The sequence below is a fragment of the Pleurodeles waltl genome, chromosome 5 (assembly GCF_031143425.1).
Source record: "Pleurodeles waltl isolate 20211129_DDA chromosome 5, aPleWal1.hap1.20221129, whole genome shotgun sequence".
NCBI lineage: Eukaryota > Metazoa > Chordata > Amphibia > Caudata > Salamandridae > Pleurodeles > Pleurodeles waltl.
The window spans coordinates 1,541,357,030-1,541,378,591 of record NC_090444.1 but is presented as its reverse complement, the minus strand read 5'-3'; the positions used below and the strand labels follow the sequence as shown (position 1 = coordinate 1,541,378,591).

Genomic DNA, 21,562 nt, shown 5'->3' with positions numbered 1-21,562 from the left:
GCAATATACCCCTACAGTGTCTAAATCCATTCTTAGACATTGTAAGTGCCTTGTCGCCGTATTGAGTATCTGGGATAGGAGTTTGTCATTACTAACTCCACAGCTCCATAATGACTTCACTGAATACTGGGAATTTTGGTATCAAACTTCTCAGCACAATAAACCCACACTGATGCCATTGTTGGATTTATTGCAAAATGCACCATGAGGGCATCTTAGAGATGCCCCCTGTATGTTAACCAAACTGCTAGGGCATGACTGACCAGTCTGTGCCAGCCTGCCACTTTCAGACGAGTTTCTCACCACATGTGGTGAGAGCCTTTATGCTCTCTGTGGCCAGAAACAGAGCCTGCTCTGGGTGGAGGTGCTTCACACCTCCCCCTGCAGGAAATGTAACACCTGGCGGTTAGCCTCAAAGGCACAGGTCTCTTGGTACAATGCCCTAGGGCACTCCAGCCAGTGGAGAGGCCCACCCCCAATTACCCCCCGACGCCCCTCCAGGAAAAGCCCCACTTTTGGCGGCAAGTCTGGTGGGAATATTAGAGAAAACGAGGAGTGACCACTTCAGCTGGGACCACCCCTGAGGCATCCAGAGCTGAAGTGACCCCCTCCTTGCAAAATTCTCCATCTTGGTTTGGAGGACAGGGACCAATAGGATTAGGTCTGTGTCCCCCTCTCCAAAGGGAGTGGACACAGAAAGAGTGTAGCCACCCTCTGGGACAGTAGCCATTGGCTTCTGCCCTATGACTCCTGTAACTCCCATAAATCCAGGATTTAAGGGCTTCCCTGAACCTAGGTCGTCAGATTCCTGGTGCCCCCACAAGAAGAAAGAAGGACTGCTAAGCTGACCTCCAGCATAGAAGACTGAAGATGCAAACTGACTTGGCCCCAGCATCTGAAGCCCTGCTAAAAGAAGTCGGAGCATCCTGCAGGACCAGAGACCTTTGAAAAGCCTCAAGAGGCCTGCCTGCACCCCAGAGGACCAAGAACTCAAGTGGCCAGCGGCTCTGTCCAAGAATAAACTCCATCCAAGGATTCCAGAACCGCCCCAGATCTGGGAGTCCTGCTTACTCTGCGCCTGACACTCACAGCCCTTGTCCGGGTGGCCCAACCAACTAGAGCTCGTCTCCAGGCGATTCTGAGCAAGTGACCTCACCTGTCCAACATGACAACGCCTGCAGCCTGGATCCGGAGGACCATCCTGACTGCAACAAAACCGGACGAAGATTCCAGACGCCAAAAGGTACTCCTGCAACGCAGCCCCCCTGGCCTTGGGGAATCTGACCTTTGGTGCAGCAACAACCAAGCACTCAGACCCCTCTCCTTGTCCAACATTTAATTGCCTGTAACCGACCCCCTGGACTTCACCTGCAGCATCTTTGTGACCCCTGGGGGCCCCACTATAGGAAAACATTGGGAGCCAGGCACTGTGTTTGCACCCTGCACCCAGCCACCCCTATGCCGCTAAGGGTGTGTGTTTTGGTGCTGACCTGTGCCACCCGTCCCCCTCCCAAGGTCTGATTCCGAGTGCCCCTAGGCGCCATAGGAGCCAATGTTAAATCGACCTCAACTTTGACCTCTGCGGCCGGCCGGCCCCGTGTTGCTAGTGGTGGGTGTTTGGGGTTAACTTGAATCCCAACCTGTGGACATCCTAATCACCAGAGGCTGGAACTATAAGTCTTGTACTTACCTCGAAACTGTGGTAACATTTCTTCCCACAGAACTGTTTCTGAAAATTGCACTGTCAAGTTTCAAAACAGATTACTTTTATTTATCCAAAAAACGTATAACTTGCCAATTTGAAATAAAGTGGTATTGATACATATGTTGGATACTTAATTGCAAACGTACTTACCTGCAACTTGAATCTTGTGGTTCTAGAATTAAAGTAACAAAATAAATATATTTTTGCTATATAAAACAAATGGTCATTGAGTGCATGCTTCCTTTATTGCTTTTGTGTGTACAATAAATGCTTTGCACTACCCTCTGATAAGCCTAACTGCTCGACCACACTACCACAAAAGAGAGCATTAGTATTATCTACTTAAGCCTCTGTTAAACCTCTGGACTCTGTGCAACTATATCTCATTTCGATATAGTATATACAGAACCAGCTTCCTACAGAGACTTCTAGTTGCAGACTCCTTACCTTAGAATTTTCCTCAGGCATCAGACTGGATCTTGAAATTTTTCTTCAAGCTGTACCCTTGCACGCAGTCAGGTGGCATTGGTCGAGACTGTGTCCATCATTGGTGTTGTGGTCACTGTGATGACGTTGCAGGTTGTATATAGGCGCAGATCCGGAGGAGAGCTACCCTCAGTTGATTAACTTTTTAACCCTTATGTTGACATTTTTGGTGCGTCAAGATGTCTTCCAATAAGACCGGACTCGAGCCATGTGACACCTGTGTCCGCATGAGGTCGGTGACTGATCTGCACCTTTTGTGTATGTGGTATCTGGAGCACGACCACAACACAAAGTCGTTCTCTGACTTGCAGGCCAGGAACCCAAAAGCTTTGAGGGATCGGTCCCTAAAGCTCATGGCGGCCCGGCAGTCAGCTCTGCTTCGCTCCCGATCTCGCTCGAGAGGAAGGTCACAAGACCGCAGAGGCATCACCACCCATCCTCGTCCCACTCCAGATCTTCGAGACATTCAGGTTATAAGAAGTCGAAGAAGAACAAGTGCTGTTTGACTTCACTCTGTAGCTCGGCCGATGCGATGCAGGAGGAGTTGCCATTCTAGGCCTCCGTCCTCTGAGCCTGCTTCTGGGTCGGCTCCGTGCCTCTCTGAGTTTCTGGGAGCTGGAGACACCTCTGCCCAACTCGAGAAGTTGTATGAGGCCATTCACCTCATATTTGGGCAGACCGATCCTCCTGTGACAACTTTGGGCCCAGGAGGGTTGGCGGGGGGCCCTCGGGTTCCGCGCCGGCAGATTCGGCCTCGACTCCGGAGGGCAGCCCAGGATCCTTTTCTGGTCATGCCATTGTAACCTTCCCTGGCACCGATAATGAAGTCAACGCTCCCAACGTTGGTTGGTCCCATAACTGATGTTGATCCCATATTCATTCCCGATTCTGACTTCAACTGCGACATTTCTCCCCAGGTTGGATCCTGCCCTTATACCTATGGGTATAGATATGGTGAGAGTATAGAGGGGTCACTGGACCTTCTAGAATGCCAGCTTAAAGACCCTTATATAGACTGGACTCAGGAATTGGGTGAAGTCAGTGGGTTGGACACCTCCCCTGACTCTGGCATGCTTTCTCCCCCTACCATAGCTACAGAGGAGGGAGCCTCCTACTCGATGGTGGTGCGAAGAGCAGCCGAGGTCCCGGCCTCAAGCTGCTTTCACTGGCGGTCAGGACTAACTTCCTGACTGAGGTGCTTCAGTCCGGGGCTTCAACATCTGAACCCCTTTTGCCCTTCAGTGAGGCCCTCACTGATGTCTTGTTGGGGACGTGGTATAAACCCAGCCAGGGGCTGCTGTCAACAGGACAATTACCCTAAATTCCTGACCCAACATCCTACGCCTGAGAGCTTACTCATTCAGGCTTCTTCCTCTTCTGGCGCATTCCCTTCACGCCCCTGGACAGGGAATCAAAAAGACTGGAGCAACTTCGGAAGAAAATTTTCTCTTCCTCCAGTCTGGCATTGCGGTCCTTGGGCACTGCCTGCCGTGTGTGCCGTTAGACCCATATTTTGAGATATGGTTGTGCAGGTGCTGTCACAGGTCCCAGAGGAGGCCTGGGCCATTCTCTCCCAAGATGTTGCTGAAGGGAGACATGTAGCCAAGTTCAGGTTTCGATGTGGACTGGACACCACTACTCACTGGGCAGATCTGTTCCTTGACAGTGGCCCTTCGGCTCCACGCTGGGGTAGGGACGTCTGGCTTTTCGGGGGATGTCCACAATCGCTTATGGACATGCCCTCCGATGGCTCCCATCTCTTCGAAGACAAAGCTGATACAGGGCTCGAGCACATTAAGTAGTCCCGGGTTTACGCTCGGTCCCTTGGCCTCGCAGTTGCTGTTTACCCCCTTCAGTCCACTTTTCACCCCTTTTGTGTCAACAGAAGGGACGCCAAACCACGTACATTTCCCTCCAGCCACCTTGGCGCGCATACTGCTCAGTCCAACATCATCCCCTACCCTCCCTCTGCAACCTCTAAACCTTCCTAGTCTATCGTCACCTCATGGACCAGATGGAAGCAGGATCAGCCATCATATCACAATAGACAGGTGGCTTTTGCAAATAGTCCGAAGGGGCTACTCCCTCCCATTTGAGACTACCCCTCCTGCCATGCCACCATCCTATGATCATAATGGAGGCACTTCTCCGCAATGAGGTTACGGCTCTCGTAGCCAAGGGAGCCATAAAGAGGGTCACTGTGCCACAAATAGGTTGTGGTTGTTATTCCTACTACTTTCTGGTGCCCAAAAAGGACAAGGGCCTTCGTCCTATCCTAGACCTCCTGGCCCTCAATCTCTTCCTCAGGAAGGGGAAGTTCAAAATGCTCACTGTTGCTCAAGTCCTATCTGCCCTGGACCCTGGAGACTGGGTGGTAGTGTTGGACTCGCGGGATGCCTATTTTCATATTCCCGTCCTGCCTGCCCACAGACTTTACTTGCGGTTTGTGGTAGGCCACAAGCACTTTCAGTTCACTGTGCACCTCTACACCTTACCAGTGCCCCTCCTGTGTTCACAAAAGTGATGGCAGTGGTCGCAGCTCATCTTCAGTGGCTAGGGTTTTCAGTCTTCTCCTACATCAATGACTCACTGTTGAAGGTGGGCTCACCCCAGGCTGTCGTCTCCCACCTCCAAACTATGGCAAACCTTCTTCATTTACTGGCGTTCACTACAAAAATGCCGTAGTCACACCTAACCCCCTCTGAGTCACTCCCTTTCATCGAAGCTGTTCTGCATGCAGTGCAGGTTCCGGCCTATCCTCCTGAGCGGTAAGTCCACAATATTCAGGCTATTATAGCTATGTTTCAGCCTGTGTCCCGGGTTTCTGTGAGAATGACTTTGAATCTGCTGGGCATCATGACTTCCTGCATCCTGCTGGTCACACGTGCCAGATGGTATATATGGCCTCTGCAATAGGACCTGAAGTTCCAGAGGGCGCAGCATCAGGGGAATCTCTCCAGTATGGTCCAGATCTCAGAGGGAACTGTGCTGGTTCTGAAGTAGTGGTTAAAGAACCATGATTGGGTTAGAGGCAAATCCCTCTCCCATCCCCAGCCACTTCAGACAGTAGTGACATATGCATAATTCCTGGGATGGGGCAGCCACATAGGAGAGACTGAGATCAGAGGTGTCTGTTCTCCAGTGGAATCCAGGCTCCACATCAACCTTGTGGAGCTCAGAGCAATCAGCCTTACATTGAAGGCATTTCTTCCCTCCCTCACAGGGAAAGTGGTGAATGTGTTCACAGACAACCATGTGGTACTGCAACAAGCAGGACAGGGTGGGGTCATGGACCCTTTGTCAAGAGGCCCTGCGTCTCTGGACATGGCTGGAATGTCAGGGCATATCCCTGGTGGTTCAACATCTGGGGGGCTCTCTGAACCCCAGAGCAGACAAACTCAACCGTCAATGCATGGTCGATCACAAATGGCATCTCCACCCAGAGGTGGTGCAAGGTCTCTTTCAGCAGTGGGGAGAGCCTTGGTTAGATCTGTTTGCCTCCACAGAGTATATGCAATGTTATCTGTTTTGTGCGTTGGAGTTTCCAACGCGGCACTCGCTCAGTGCCGCTTTTCATCTTAACTCAGGCCTCCTGTACACCTTTCTGCCAATACCACTTCTGCCCAGAGTTCTCAAGAAGTGACCAGGCCCACATAATTTTTGTGGCTCTGGACAGGGAACGAAGAGTATGTTATCCTGCGCTTCTGAACATGGCCATCGATCCTCCACTCAGCCTGCCTCTTCTAGAGGATCTTCTGTCGCAGCAGCAGGGGAGAGATCTTCATCTGAACCTGTCCAGTCTCCATCTTCTTGCATGGAGATTGAGCAATGGCAGTTGACAGCTTCTAACTTCCACCCGAAGTCTGTGATGTTATCTTTTCAGCCAGGCGTTTCTCCCCCAAAACAGTATATGCCTGTCATTGGCATAAATTTCTGGCATGGTGTAACAACAAAATTGTTGCTCCCCTTTCTGCACCTTTGTCTGAGGTTCTTGTGTTTATTATCTCTCTTGCCCAGCTGGGCTATGCTTTGGGCACCCTTAAGGGTTTATCTGTCTGCAGTCTCTGCCTTCCTCAGACGTCCTTATCAACTTTCTTTGTTTAAATCTCCCATTGTTGTGAGATTCCTCAAAGGTCTTACTCAGATGTTTCCACCTATCCCATTCATAATGCCACAGTGGGATTTGAACCTAGTCCTTAACTTCCTCATGTGGGCTCCTTTTGAGTCTCTTCATAATTGTCCTCTTCAGCTCCTCACCTTAAAAACGGCCTTACTTGTGGCCATTACTTCTGCAAGGAGAGTGAGTGAGTGAGCTACAAGCTCGTTCTTGGATGCCACCCTTCATCTCTGCCCATCCTGACAAAGTGGTGCTTCGTACTAGGGCCTCCCTCCCCCCTAAAGTGGTTAAACCCTTTCACTTAGGCCAATCCATCACCTTGCCTACTTTTTGCACACACCCACATCCTTCTTGTGAGGAAGACAGACTCCACTGTCTGGATCCACTGTCTTGATCCAGAAAGAGCACTGGCGTTCTACCTCAAGTTGTCCCAAAGACTTCCGGGTTGACTATCAACTTTGTGGGTTATGTGGTTGCGAAGAAAGGACAGGCGCTGCAGAAGACAACCATCTCCAGGTGGGTTGTTCTCTGCATCAAATGTGCTATGCTTTGGCTATGAAGTAACCTCCTGAGGGTTTGCGTGCTCACTTCACCAGAGCAACAGCTGCAACTACTGCGTTAGGGGTGGCTATTTTGGCCTTTCAGTCCTGCAGGACTTCCTGTTGTGATCTTGGTTCTCAGACCCTCCTCCAGGGATGGTGTTGCTTGAGTATATATTCGAAGGTAAGAAATCTGCAACTGGAAGTCTATATCAAATGAACAAATTATCTGGTAGAGCCATATTCTAGTTGCAGATTCTGTACCGACCCACCGAACCTCCCCGCTCTGTGAACTGATTTCTGGGGACTTTCAGGGCCCTAGTTCTGGTGCACCAGTCTCACTGTTCTTCAGGGCTCCATGCTTCTGGTGTGGAAAGTTGTGAAAAGAAACTGACATCAGTGCGCCGGGGTAGCGCCTATGTACAACTGTGATGTCATCATGCAACCATGATGTCAACGACTGATGCGGAGTCGACTGACACCACCTGATGACTCGCAAGGGTACTGCTTGAAGAAAAATCTCCGGATCCAATCTGATGCCTGGGGGAAATTCTAAGGTAAGGAATCTGCAACTAGAATGTGTCTCTAGCAGATAATTTGTTACCTAAGGAAACTAACTTGTTGTTCTTGTGGATACTTTCTTTCTGCAGATTCTTCTCCTTCTGAAAACTGTCCAGTTGCATGGTTGAATCTAGAACTTCTCCGCTAACAATAGCTCTCTAGCATCACCAGGTGGCACCAATCGGCTTCAGCCGCGAATCCATCTGTACAGCATGTGAAATATCAGGAAATAAAAGGTGGCAATATATTATATTCCTAGCTTCGGAGAGCACATCCATTGGGTACCCTCTTTCCTTAAATCTCTCACCATAGTTGTTTTCTCTTTCATATGCTTCATTGAAGCTACAATTTCTTGCTCTTTGGAGATCACCCTAGGTGACACTGCACTTGAAGTGATTGGGATGACGACTGCTTGCATGCAGTAAACTATTGCCTGCTGTTTTCCTTTTGGTGTAATTGTGTTAGTTTTGCAATCTGGAACCCCCAGGCATACATATAGATATGTTACACTGGAGCAGCTCAAGGTGTTTGTGAATCTGAGGTTCATTAGGTTCCGCTGTAAGAATTCCTGTCTGTATGAATTCCATAGCTGTGTTAGTGTCTCCCGTAAGTGATTATATATATCTGAGCCACCATCCGATATTTTCCATGTACTCCCTTATTTTACAGGTCCACATTCCTTAAAAGATTTGCATAGCAGGTGGTGAAGCAGGTGCCCATTGCAGTGCAATGGCACTTTAAAAAATTGTCATCATACAGAAATATGTTATGTTCCATTGACAAATGCAACATCTAAACTGTCATATTGTCAAATGAATGACTAGATCAATATTTAAGGAAGGATTGACAAGCCTTAAAACTACCTTCTTGACAAATGCAAGTGTACAAAGCGTTCACATCAGTTGGTATCATGATAAAATATTTGCCATTAAACACCCTCAGTTTTACTCAAACGCATGCTATCTCTAATGTATGATGTGAGGTTCCTTACCCATGGTGCTAGGAAGTTGTCAATGCACTATGCAGTGGTTTCCAAAAGAGTGCCTTTGGAAGACACTGTAGGTCTTCCTGCATGTCCGAATGTATTCTATTGGATTTTGGGACACATTGTGGAATGCTCCCGTTAAGGACGTTGATTGAAACTCTTTAAAGTTAATGTGCTTGATGTATCCATCATCAAGTAATTCTGTGATATGGACAACCAGACGAGGAGGAAAACTCTGTACCTTTAGCATGATCAACAACCTTTCTTCTTAATGGTCGTACACCTTCGGGCTCGTCTGCACACACTCTTCTGAGGCAACCTAGAGAGCTTCTTTTGATTATGTATTTATTAACTTGTAGTCTTGGCACCTGTTTGTGAACATGCATGTGACAAGAACGAAAGTGACCATGACCCATTAATAGTCATCTTTAGATCTTTCTTTTTCATGCAGCCAAAGGAAAAACATTCTTCCTGATGAACCAAGAAAACTTGTCTGAAGAAAACAAGTAGGAAAAATATTTCCTTGAACAGTACTTCCTCTAAAAAGCTTTTTGGGCGAACGGCATGTTTCAAGTTGTTCCACGTACATAAGGAATTATTAGACTAAAGGTAGATCCAAAATGTAGAAGCCATTCAGAAACTATAATCCTTTTTAAGTACATCACACATCTTGGGGAAAACATCTAAGCAAGGTAAACATCAGTTCAATATTCAACCACAGAAAATGTGAAATTGAGAGTTTCAATTCCAAATGTGCAAAACTGAAGCAGGACCAACAACTGTGCTAAAAAAAAAAAATAAGCACTGCGCAGAAGATGGAGAAGAGCATGCCTAAAATCATTGAGGAAGAAATATAAGCATCTTATCAAATACAAGAGGAGGCATCTCAATAAAAAACAAAGCCTGTGTAATCCTTAAACGGACAATAAAAGAAAAAGAAAACAACAGGAGCTTTTGGCAACAGGTGAGCCGGGGTTGGAAAGGCCCAGCACAAAACTTGGAAACAGTCATCACCTCTTCTGCTTGGGCAAGAACGTTTCAGTGATGGAAGAAACTACACACCTGCCAGACTTAATATCTGAGACCCCTCTACCTAATTTGTAGCTGGAGAGAAGCCCAATCTTCAAGATCAGCATTGAAAAAGCTAGTGAATCCCACTTTGAGTTTACTGAAGAGGAAGCTTGCGTGGCCATTCTCAGCCAAAAGCAGAAGAAAGCCCCTGGTCCAGGCAGCGTGCCAGTTGATGTCAACCAAGGTGAGTTGCCAACTTGCACATCGTCCTTAACAGGGGGTTTTACTGCAGTTTGGGACAACGAGGTGGTGCCTGCATTATGGAAAACCACAATTATGGATTCCCCTCCACAAGAAGGGCACTGTAACAACCCGACTCAGTGGAGCGTGTAAGATCACTGTGAAACTACTACTCACTTGTTTGGAAGCCTGGGCGGAAGGGAATAGGATTCTATCACCTCTACAAGCCGTCTTTAGAAAAGCCAAAGATACATTTGATCAAGCCACAAGGCTGTAACAAATATGCATAAAATATACTTGTATAAGATCTCAACTTTGTTCATGACTTTTATAGATCTGAAAACAGGCATTGACTCAGTTGACAGATCCATCTCATGGCGGAACTTGCTCTACCTTGGCCTTCCTGACAAGTTTGTGTTCACCTTAAAACAACTGTCTTGGTAACACAGTCTCAGTCAAATATGGTCCCGAAGGGGAAACAACGCTCAGGAAAAGATGTGTTCTTGCACCACTCCTGTTTATTATTTTTATCAGTGATCTAGATAAATTTGACCTGTACAGCTATTTGAAGTTGGATTCAATGAGAAGCTGTTGTTGGCTTAGGAGTTAATAAAAAAAGTGAAGCCACCTTGAGCCAATACGCTAATGTCATCTTGAGATTCTTCAACAAACGCGGCTGTAGGTTAATTGCTCTTGCCTTACAAGTCTACCAAATGAAATCTGTGGCCAGAGAAGCTCATATGGGGCAGTAATTTGTGGGTTCAAAAAAGCTACTGGATTGGGGAAGGCTGAAAAAGTTTTTGTTTTTTTTAACATAACTTCTAGGACCGGGACGCCTATGGCCACGCTTAGGATGGATCTGGGCATCAAGACCATTAACACTAGGCTAGATCTGGCTGTCAATGTAAAGCCTTGTGTGAAATTTGGATAAGTAGCAGTTCAAACAAATTGCACAGGTTCAGATTAATTGCAAGTATTATACCTGTTTAAGCCGTGCTGAATTCTTAAGTAACCCTGCATGAAATTAAAGCAGGATCCGAACTTATGTCACAATTCTTGTATTCTAAACCCTTCCCCCAGTTTGAGCAGTATATCGACTATTCCCAGAATTGAAAATGTCAATGTATATAAGGTTCAGGTTAGGTACATTGCCAGTAATGACCTATACCAATAATCGGTTCAAAAAAGCCTTAGGTTCAAATACTAGCAATTGCAAATTGGGAAGTGATTAAACCATTTTGTACTTTATGCTGCTTTGCACTAAGTCTTTACAAGCAAGGTCGTTATTTATACCACCTTTTTTTTTTAATTACATACAAAGTAAGACGCTGTCCATATGCTTCGGTGCTGATTCTTTTCAATTTTTCATCCTGTGGCCTCTTAACATTTATGCCACTTGGAAAGTTACTAGAAAGAACCTTTCTGATGTGCACCCTTCTAAGTGAACCTGGGGGCCCAGTATTTTAAGACATGGGAGCTTTATATTGTACCTTCTGGTCATGCTCTAGGGTCCTAGTAGAGAGAATTGAAAGCATACTCCACATCAGAGATCGTACTGTGTTTAGCTGAGAAGGGGGCAATGCTCACAAAATCTTCTAGCTTTTGCAAAACGTTATATTAGGTTTTTTGTACTACCACACTCCAACGATAGCAGATGAGATTGGATAAATTACTCCTAGCAACTGACTAGCCTCCAAGGGATGTTATGCATAATATTTGTTAGAAGCATCATATATTAGCGTATTTTCACATTTCACCTAACACCTCAGGCAAAATGGCCGAGTAGCACTAGTCCCCGAAATCAAATTGTATCTAGCCTAGTTAGGGAAGTATTCACACTTCATTGTTAACGTTTGCTATAAGCTTATTATATTTGCACAACAACCTTTCTGTAACGAGTGCTTTAAGAACGTTTTCAGTTTGGCACTTTACTGCATAATTTAACGAAGGGGAAATATTTCATTCCAACACAACCCTGACCATACCTGCCGGCACAAGAATTGCTCATTTGCAGGAAGAAGATATATTTTTTAATATAATGTTTCTATCTGCATAGTCCACGAGTACAGCAGACGAAGCTGTAATCCGTAATACAGAACTTGGTAAGGGTTGAAGAGCTACTGCATCCTAGAAACACACACATTCCTGTGCAAAGGTACAGAACATGTAATCGGAAAAAGATCGTGAGTCGGGCACAGTGACAGCAGAGTCAAGGTGTTTGTGATTCACTAAATATGAGCGAAGAGAAGGACAAATGTCCTTGGGTCTGGGCGTAGGAGGAAGAGTGTCGTAGAGTTCACTTGTGTCGCAGTAACAGATTACGTAGTCAGTAGTGGTGGGTCTCCCCACTGATACCCCACAACAGCAATGCGCCGCTTAGCCAGTAGTAGCGCTATCGTGGCAAATCGTCTGTGCTGCGTTTGTTGTGTTTATTTTACATCACTTAAATATTAATTTGGGTAGCACTCCTAGCTAGCTGATACAAGATTTAAAATGCTAAAGTAAGCTAACAGCATGGTTGAAATTTTGGGCGTGGCCGGGATCCGGAACATGGCGGACGCATAATGATCCAGCTCCGGAGGGGCCAGCTGGAGAACTCCGACCTAGCGCGCCAGCCCAGTCCGGCCGCGCACGAAGTCCGAGTGCTGTGCGGCTGACCAGCAGGCGGTGCGGCTGGGCCCCTGCGGCGGACCCGAGGGGAGCTGTGCGGGGCCGCCCGGATCGAGCACAGGCCTGCAGCCCCTCCTCCCCTTTAAAGCCGTGGAAAGGCGGGTCGCGGGGGGAGCGGCCGAACCCTGTGATCGGACGTCGGGACCCGGCGAGCATGTGATGGCACCAGGGGACCCGATGAGACCTCCTGAAGGGGCGCCTCACTTATAATCAGAGGAGCGGGTGCGGCCCTGCTCCCATTGGAGCAGCCCCGGGAGCGCTGACATATACCCCGGGGGAGCATCGGTGAGCGGACCCCCCGGCGGTGGTCAACTGGGAGGTCGCCAGGAGGGGGTGTGACACCCCTTATTTCACCCCCCGGAAGAGGCGCAGGCAGCTTGGAACCACCATTTGGGGGCCAGCATGGAGGATCCATGGATTCCCCGGGCATCCTGGGGCACCGCCAGCCTTTGAGCGTGGACATCGTGCAGGTGCGGGAGAACAACCACGGGCGCAGTGGAACCACCGGTGAAGAGGTGGGTGCTTTGTGCGGGGGATTGGCTGGGCCCTGGCAGCAGGGTGCGCCTGACTCCGACTGGTGTGGCGGGCCCTGCCGGCGGGAGCAGGCGGAGGTGCTGGCACGGCCGCGGGCGGCGTTCGCCCGCGACTGACTACAGCAGAGCCCTCTGCCCCTGAGCGCGACCGGCGGAGTGCCTGGGGCCCGCCCTGCGACACCCACGACCGAAACGAGGGTTCAATCTCAGAGGCGACTCTCACGGTAGCGCACGGGTCGGCTGCCGGGCCCCCCCCGGGGTGCACCCCCTGGTTGAACCGATGCCCCCCAAGGGCCAACACAAGAGCAGAATCATGGACCCCCTGACACCGCCTGGGGACGGCGAAGCGGACTCATTGAACCAGTCACACACCAAGGCCCAAGATACTGGGGGCTATAGAGGAGACAAAGTCAACATTACAACGAGACATCAACCAAGTTGCGATTGAGGTGGGACTCTTGAGAGCTGAACATCATAAACTGGCTGACAGAGTCAAAGAAACGGAAACCACGTTGGGACATCACCCCGAGGCAGAAAGACATGGCGTCGGAAGTAACCTCACTGACTGACAGTGTAGCAAGACTTGAACAACGTGCTGAAGACGCGAAAGGGAGAAATAGAAGGAAAACGTACGCGTGGTGGGCCTCCCTGAAGGGTCCGAAGGGGCGAACATGGTGGAATTCCTGGAGAAATGGATGAGCACGGTGGTTGCACCGGGATGCCTGACTCCCTACTACACGTTGGAACGCGCCCACCGCGTGCCATCGAGACCTCTTGCTCCTGGCAGACCCCCGCGCTGTAATCGCTAAACTCTTGCACTACAAGGATAGGGATATCCTCCTACAGAAAGCCAGAGAAATGGGCCCGTTTAAGGTAGCAAATAGGGAAGTGACGCTATTCCCGGACTTTACTCTGGAGGTCCAGAACAGGCGAGCCTCATTCCTAGCAGTTAAAAGAGCATTACGAACCGAGGGGATTCAGTTCTCGCTCCTATACCCAGCAAGGCTGAGAGTGATCGTAGAGGGAAAGACCACATTCTTCCAATCCCCGGAGGAGGCATGGGACTGGCTTGAGAGGCGCGGATCCCAAACGGTGCGACCAGTGCGGGTGAACGCTGGAGCGAACGGGACCCGCCGTGCACCTAGGGGGAAGAGGTCCAGAGATCGTCCACGTTTGGCGCAAACGCAGAGAGAAACCGGCAGAAGGGCGGCCCTGGAGGCGGCAGCCGAGTGAGTGGCGAGGTGTCCCCCCGTGGGGGCTCAGAGGTAGAGTCCAATGACACGATGGTGTCCTCCGTCGGGGGCTCGGGGAGCCCGTCTTGGGCGCCAAAGGTGACCCCGCAAACAGCCGACGAACTTGGATAGCCCGGCCGCGTGGCTGCGCCTGGAGACATGGCGAGCTGAATGAACGAGTGGCCCCTCCGGACCTGGCCGCTCCCCCCTGACTTTACGTCTCGCCTGTCTGGCTTGGCTGGCGAGTACTGCAGTTATGTGTTTGGAAAAGTTGCATCTTTGCACAGTTTTTTGGGCTACCTATAGTTCCGGAGGTGCCCTGGGGCGGGGGAGTTGGGGTTTGCAGTTTCGAGTTAAATCAACAGCATGGGTAATAGAATCTGACCACAACACAGGAGCAGGCACAGGAGTGGGTAGATTAGAATACCGGGCGCACCAGTCCTCCAATTGTCTGACCCCAAGAACAAGATGGCAGATTACAACATCATAACCTGGAATGTCAGGGGAATGGGTACCCCGGCCAAAAGACATAGAATACTATCATTCCTAAAGAGAAGGGGGGTGCAGATAGCAATGTTACAGGAGACCCACCTGGCCGCGGGAGAGGGAGAGAAACTTAGGAGGAGATGGAGGGGGCAGGTGTTTGCTACAGAGTATTCAGCCTACGCAAGGGGCGCAATAATATGGATTAGAACGGGTGTCCCCCTGACAATTGAAACCTCAAACATAGACAAGGAGGGCAGGTTTGTGATACTAGAAGGGAAACTACACGGGACTCCATTAGTCATGAGTTGCATCTACGCCCCTAAACAAGACCAGGTTTCATTCATGACGAGCCTATCACAACACCTCACTCGCCAACATGCAGGGGAGGTACTAATAGGGGACTTTAACGCAGTACTGGATATAGACATAGATAGATCCACCCCGCCCCTACAAGGAGCAACATCAGTTAAGATAGCACCAAGCCTGGTCAAATGGCTGGACGCATGGGGATTGGTGGATGTCTGGCGGGTGCATCACCCAACTGACAGGGATTACTCGTACTACTCGGGCCTCCACCGGGTGCACACTAGAATTGACAGGGTGGTCTGCACCCCGGGCCTGGCTCGGGGGGTGACACATTCTGAGTACCTCACCCGCACAATTTTGGATCATAACCCATTATTGTTAACACTGAGGGCTTCACAGGATAGACCCCTCCCCATACCATCATGGCGGCTGGCCACCGCGGCGCGCGAAGATCAGGCGTACAGAGAGGCGCTGCGTAACTATCTGTCAGAGCATATCGAAATTAATAAGGGATCCACCTCCTCCAGGGCAGTGGAGTGGGAGACACTCAAGGTGGCGACAAGGGGTTTCTGCCTTGGGCAGTCGGCAGGGGTGAGGAAAACACTAGAAAAGGAGCCTACTGCCTTAGAGAAGGTCCTACACGAGGGGGAACTAAGACAGGGCCTTGCAACACAAGGGGAAGAAGAATATAACCATGCCCGCAGGGAACACTCCCAGGCCAAAGAAAAGCTCAGATGTCATAACATGCAGAAATACCTGGCATCCCTACAAACGGAGGAGGGGAGGTCGGGCAAGCTCCTGGCATGGCTGGTGCGCCCGGGTGGGGACAGCGAACCCATCACAAGTGTATCAGACAAAGAGGGAAACCGCAGACTTAGCCCGGTCCTCATCAATGACGCATTCAGAGATTATTACACGCACCTGTATAGGAGACCTAGCAACCTGGAACCAGTGACATTTGACAATTATCTGCGGCAGACCCTGCTCCGGGTGCTGAGACTAGAGGACAGGGACAGCCTGGGGGGGCGGTGACCGTAGAAGAGATCTATGATGCCATAGCACAACTAGCCCCTGGGAAGACCACCGGTACAGACGGTCTTCCTATGGATTTTTACAAAAAATATAAATCCTTGTTAGCTCCTAGGTTGGCAGAGATGTACGCGGAAGCAGTACAGAGCGGAGAGTTAGCAGGCACGCTGCGCGAAGCACTGGTAGTGCCACTCCCTAAGACCACCAACAGGGAAGCCTCTGTGACCGACTTCCGCCCGCTGTCAATGCTGAACAGCGACTTTAAGATCCTCAGTAGGATCTTGGCCGACCGTCTGCTTCCCCATATGCCCACGCTGATACATGCTGATCAAAACGGCTTCATTCCTGGTCGCAGCACCTCCCTGAACCTTAGGCGTATCTTCTCTATCATGTATATGCCCAAAGAATCGATTCCGCCGACGGGGCTCATGCTGGCGGTGGATTTCTAGAAGGCTTTTGATTCGATTAGGTGGGACTACCTGAGGTCGGTGATGGTGGGAATGGGCCTGGGTGAGAACTGGGTGAGTTGGGTGGACCTACTGTACTCGTCCCCACTGGCAAGAGTGAAGACGGGTAGAACAATATCCAAAACATACCTGGTGTTTCGCGGAACCAGACAGGGGTGCCCCCTTTCCCCACTACTATTTGCCCTGGCGATTGAGCCCCTCGCGGCCCGACTGTGGGGGGAGGGAGCAGGAAGGGGGGTAGTATGTGGGCCAACTGAACATATTGTCTCCCTGTATGCTGACGATATACTAATATACCTCAGGGACGGCGCTAGTGGTTTCCCCTGGGCCCTTAAGGTTTTAGAGGACTTCGGTGAAGTTTCCGGACTGCACCTAAACCGCGGCAAAACTTATGTGTTTCCTCTGACTCCTGGAAGTGAGCGCCCAGCAATATGCCTGATAGACGTGAACTGGGCCCCACGGACCTTCAAGTACCTGGGTATTCAGATATTTCACGAGTTGGGAGATCTCAGGGAGGGTAATCTGGGCAGGGCACTACGATCCCTGAGGTCCTCTGTAGGGTTCTGGCGCTCTCTGAAGCTATCAGTAATGGCCAGATTGGCACTGTCCAAAATTATTATGCTTCCCCGACTCCTCTATTACTTTGCTAACTTACCGCTGCTGATCCCCCCCCCCCCCCCCCCCCAATCATGGTTTCGTGACCTGAACATGCTACTAAGAGAACTAATTTGGGACGATGGTCGTGGACGCACTGCACTTACAACCCTCTGCAGGCTGACTCATATGGGAGGACTGGGCGCCCCCGACTTTGAGGCTTATTACCTAGCATCCCAACTACAGTGGGATTGAGACGGTGAGTGGGCTTTTTGACGGGGAGTACTGAGGGAATTCTCTGCCCTATCGGGAGTGGGTGTTCCCCGGGGCCAATTCCTACTTTTCAGGAGGCTGGTTCACACCCTGAAAGACCACTGGTGCACGATAAATGCAGAGCCCGCAGGGTACTGCACCTCCTGTTGACATCGGGGGAGGAACCCCATCTGATAGCCAAAATTTACCGGGCCCAGGCCCAGGCTCTATTATACCCCTTGCAATCCTTGAGGGAGCGATGGGGAGGCACTATTGGGCGGGAATTGACTGACTTAGAATGGAACAAAGCACTGGCATACCCTCGGGTGATTTCTCGTAACGTGCGATTAAGATACATCCAGTATAATTACCTACACAGAACGTACCTCACACCACAACGACTATTCCGAATATACGGTGGGACCCCCAGGACATGGCCAGGATGCTGTGGGGGTGAAGCGGATTTTGACCATATGGTGTGGGGGTTCTCAGTGCTTCAAGTCGGTTGGAAGGAGGCACTGGCTGTCCTCTCTGTTACTCGGAGCGGAGGTACGGCCCACCCCGGACCTGTGCTTTTTGGGTCTCAGGCCGACTGAGTTAAAGGGGTAAAGTAAGAGGGCGTTTCCTGGACCTAACGCTGGCCCTTTATAAAAGGCTGATCTCAAAGGGCTGGAAGGCCTCGGTCCACCCCTCGCTAGCTGACTGGAAAAGGGATGTTATGAAATGGTCCAGGGCCGAACTGCAGGTCCTGAAGGCTGAGGAGGCCAAGGGCATCCGACAGGTTCCTGTTGCCCCGACCTGGGAAGACCTGGTGGACGACATGGGATGGGCTATCCAAGAGAACAACAAACGCCGAAGTAGGAGTGGGAGAGGGTCAGCACACCCTAGGGGGTGGTCCCGAGGAGGAAGTTACCCAAGTGGTGCCTTGAGATCCCCGTACTGATACCTGGTCCGCATGGAGAAATGCGAAAAAGAGACATACAAGTCGCCACCAGCCACAATGCCACAAGAGTCGGGGTGGAGTGAGTGGACTGCTGCCCCATTCATACACTGGTGCTCCCTGGGCATGGCCTTTTCACCTATGATACTATGCCTTGGCTCCTTAAAGATTATCAACCACAAATCTCACCCACGCAATGCTGTAAAGTTGACCTTCTGTTTAGTTAACATACCCTTCCTACCCCCCCCCAGTTTCCCTTTTCTTCCTTTCTCTTCCTTTTCTTCCCCTTATTCTCGTTCTTCCTTTCTTTATGATTTCTCCTCCAAGTTGTAGATTGGAACGGGTCCGTTCTTCTCAAACTTGTTGTTCATATGCATGACACAAATCAATGCTATAGATCAACGGAGAGCACTGAACAGATTGTCAATGGGTTTTGAGTATTAGAATTAGGGTCCGACAAACGCATAAATGCTAATGTGTACGCCACAGGAATATACAATGAAGCACGAATACCACAAGTGTGTCTTGTTTTAGTGATCATGGATAACGAGTGCAAGTGATTACTTTGAATTGACATACAAATGTATAATAACAAAATGTTAATAAAAATATATTTAAAAAAATAAAATAAATAACTGCATGGTTTAAATTTGAATATTTTTAGATTGTCTAGTGAGTGAGCATGTGCCGAGTAAATTGGATGACATGGATAAGGTTGATTGTAATTTTAAATGTTGAGGTAATTCATGATTTATTTTATGGCTTACACTTGTAAAGCTGAATCAATAAAGTGAAGAGAAGTGGTTTAATGCGGGTACACTACTAAAGCGATGCATTTTGATTAACTCTTAGTTTGCAGGATACGAGTCGAGACCACTTATCATAGTAAAATAAAATAGAAATCACTGCACCTTGTTCCCATAACAGCTGTCTTTGAGGAGCAATAATAAACTTAAGGCTTAATTTAGTTTATAGAGTGTGCCCGCACCGGGAGACATGTTGTTTGACAAGGTAGCACTTGAGTTCTTCACTTTCCTGTGCAGGGAGGTAAGAATGTACATGAAAGTGTTCCTCGTCATGCTGCCACACGATCTCATCTCGGAAGGTCCCCAAAAACATTCATTATTTTTCCATGAGTTTGTCTGACATACTTAGTTTTCCTAGTCTGCGTAAATAGTTTAATCTGTCTAACTCAGGACAGTTTTTACTGTGAACCACAAAAACGTTCTCCATTATTCAGATGAGCACATCTTGCAGGCTGTCCATTTGCCCATGTTAACCTGCTACAAAGAGGAAAAGTGGTAATATGTGAAAATGTAACCATGCATTTAACTATTAGTTTTAAGCATAGGTCTCTAAATAGTTTCCTGCTCTTCCAAAAAATGAAGAGAAAAACTACTCAGGTGGGTTAAAATGGAAGACCACAACTAAAATAGTACTAATTTAAATTTAAGCTGGTATTAGGCAGGTTGGTTGGAGGTTGACGAAACTCCTCTTATTACCCATTTTAGTGATTTAACTATATTGTGGCACAGATACTGACACTTAACCTCTTGTGTTGAAGCACTGGGTATTCCAGCAAGGTGGCGTTCAGGTGTACCTCACATTGTTCATGAATAAACAGTTAAGCGCTTTTGTTGCAAGGTACCGCGCTGGCAAACTGTTATAGCTGTTGGAAGTGTATGTTTTGCTTAGTATGTCAGACTATTCCTCTCATAAATGTGGACGATAAAGGTGAATTTACAGAAAATATTACCCTTTTAGGTTCCTGGACCACAAGCCATAATTCACATGAGCAAATAATAAATAATAAGGAAAAAACGGTTACACCTCACACTGCTGTGTCTTTGGTTATGATGTCCATCGGTTTCAGAATGTGTGATGTCAGTGTAGAATATTTGGTTTGACATTCTAGCCCTACAGTTGCAGAGATCAGAGGTAAAGTGACTAAGCTGAGAACAAAGTATCAACCTGATTTTATATGCTCCTTTCTGCAAGCGTCTCACTCTAGTGGATTTTGTGGAAAACAAGGCAGAATCAGCAAAAAAATGCTACAGCTGTGCTGAATGTAAAACCACCTGTGTAGTACCTTTGAAAAAGAAGACACCATCGATCAAATTCCATCCCACATACCCGTCAGATTTACAATAGCAAGATTATCCCATGTAGTGCACTCCAAGATAGTTATTAACTAAGGTGGAGTAAGTAGGGCCATCAGGTTTGCTTCAGGAGGACCACTCACTCCATGCCAGTCAGGATCAGAATGGAATTAGCCCTCTCTGCTTGGATAATTATGACTAAAAATACTGGCTCGAGGCTGAGACAATTCTCATTTGTTCACTGCTACTAAGTAATCTAAATTGACATTTTTTTTAATCACAAGACAAAATGTTTCCTATCTTACTGAACACCAGAGTAAAAAAAAAAGTTTACCTCAGAAAGTGGAGCCTGTTTTAAGAATTTTGGAGGCAGGTGGCCTACCCATTCATTCATTGAACGTGCAGTACGAACTCATTAGGTCTGCGACTAAGTTAAGAATTTTGCCGTTATGTTTATCAGTATCATATATTACCATTGTATTGGCTCGGATATTGTTAGTTCTCAACTAATAGCGTTTACCCTGTTTCCTTTAGCATGGAACAGGGCCTTATGATCACGCAGCATCACTTGTATAAAACTTAGGTGCTCTGAGTATGTGCGTTGGAGAGGAATACTTATAGATCAATCAATCAACAATTTATATAGCGCGCTACTCACCCGCAAGGGTCTCAAGGCGCTGGGTGGAGGGGGGGGGGGGTGGGGGTCCATTACTGCTCGAAAAGCCAGGTCTTGAGTTGCTTCTTGAAGGAGAGATGGTCCTGGGTCTGCCGTAGGTGGATGAGGAGGGAGTTCCATGTCTTGGCCGCCAGGTAGGAGAAGGATCTTCCTCCGGCGGTGGTTCTGCGAATGCGTGGTACGGCGGCGAGGGCGAGGCTGGTCGATCGCAGCTGGCGGGTGGGCGTGTAGAAGGTGAGGCGGTTGTTGAGGTACTTGGGGCCCAGGTCGTGGAGAGCCTTGTGTGCGTGGGTGAGGAGTCTGAACGTGATTCTCTTGTTGACTTGTAGATGTGTGCACAAGAGCAGTATAAGCCGGTCTACTGTTTTCTAGCCCCACAACTAGATGGTGGCAGTATTGACGGCTTGTAATTGGAAGGATCCTAAGAGTAGTGTTTTATAATCTGATCTTAATATATATGAAATATTGTCTGCCTCATCTAAGTATAAAAGTTGCAAGCATTTTCCCTCTGAAATTGCTTTAGTTTGAAAAAAAAGTAGTGAACTCTGAAATTAGTTAAAACGTACTTTTACATTTGCCAGATTTCTTAGTTAAAAACTGTTAGCAAAATAGATAACTCTTAACTGGGTTGCTA

General features: G+C 48.6%; 1 protein-coding gene across 4 annotated transcripts in view; it reads left to right on the top strand.

Annotated features, from left to right (window-relative positions):
• The window catches only part of FBXO25 (F-box protein 25), a 343,865-nt gene that overhangs the window by 302,652 nt on the left and 19,651 nt on the right, over positions 1 to 21,562 (top strand). The window lies entirely within an intron of this gene.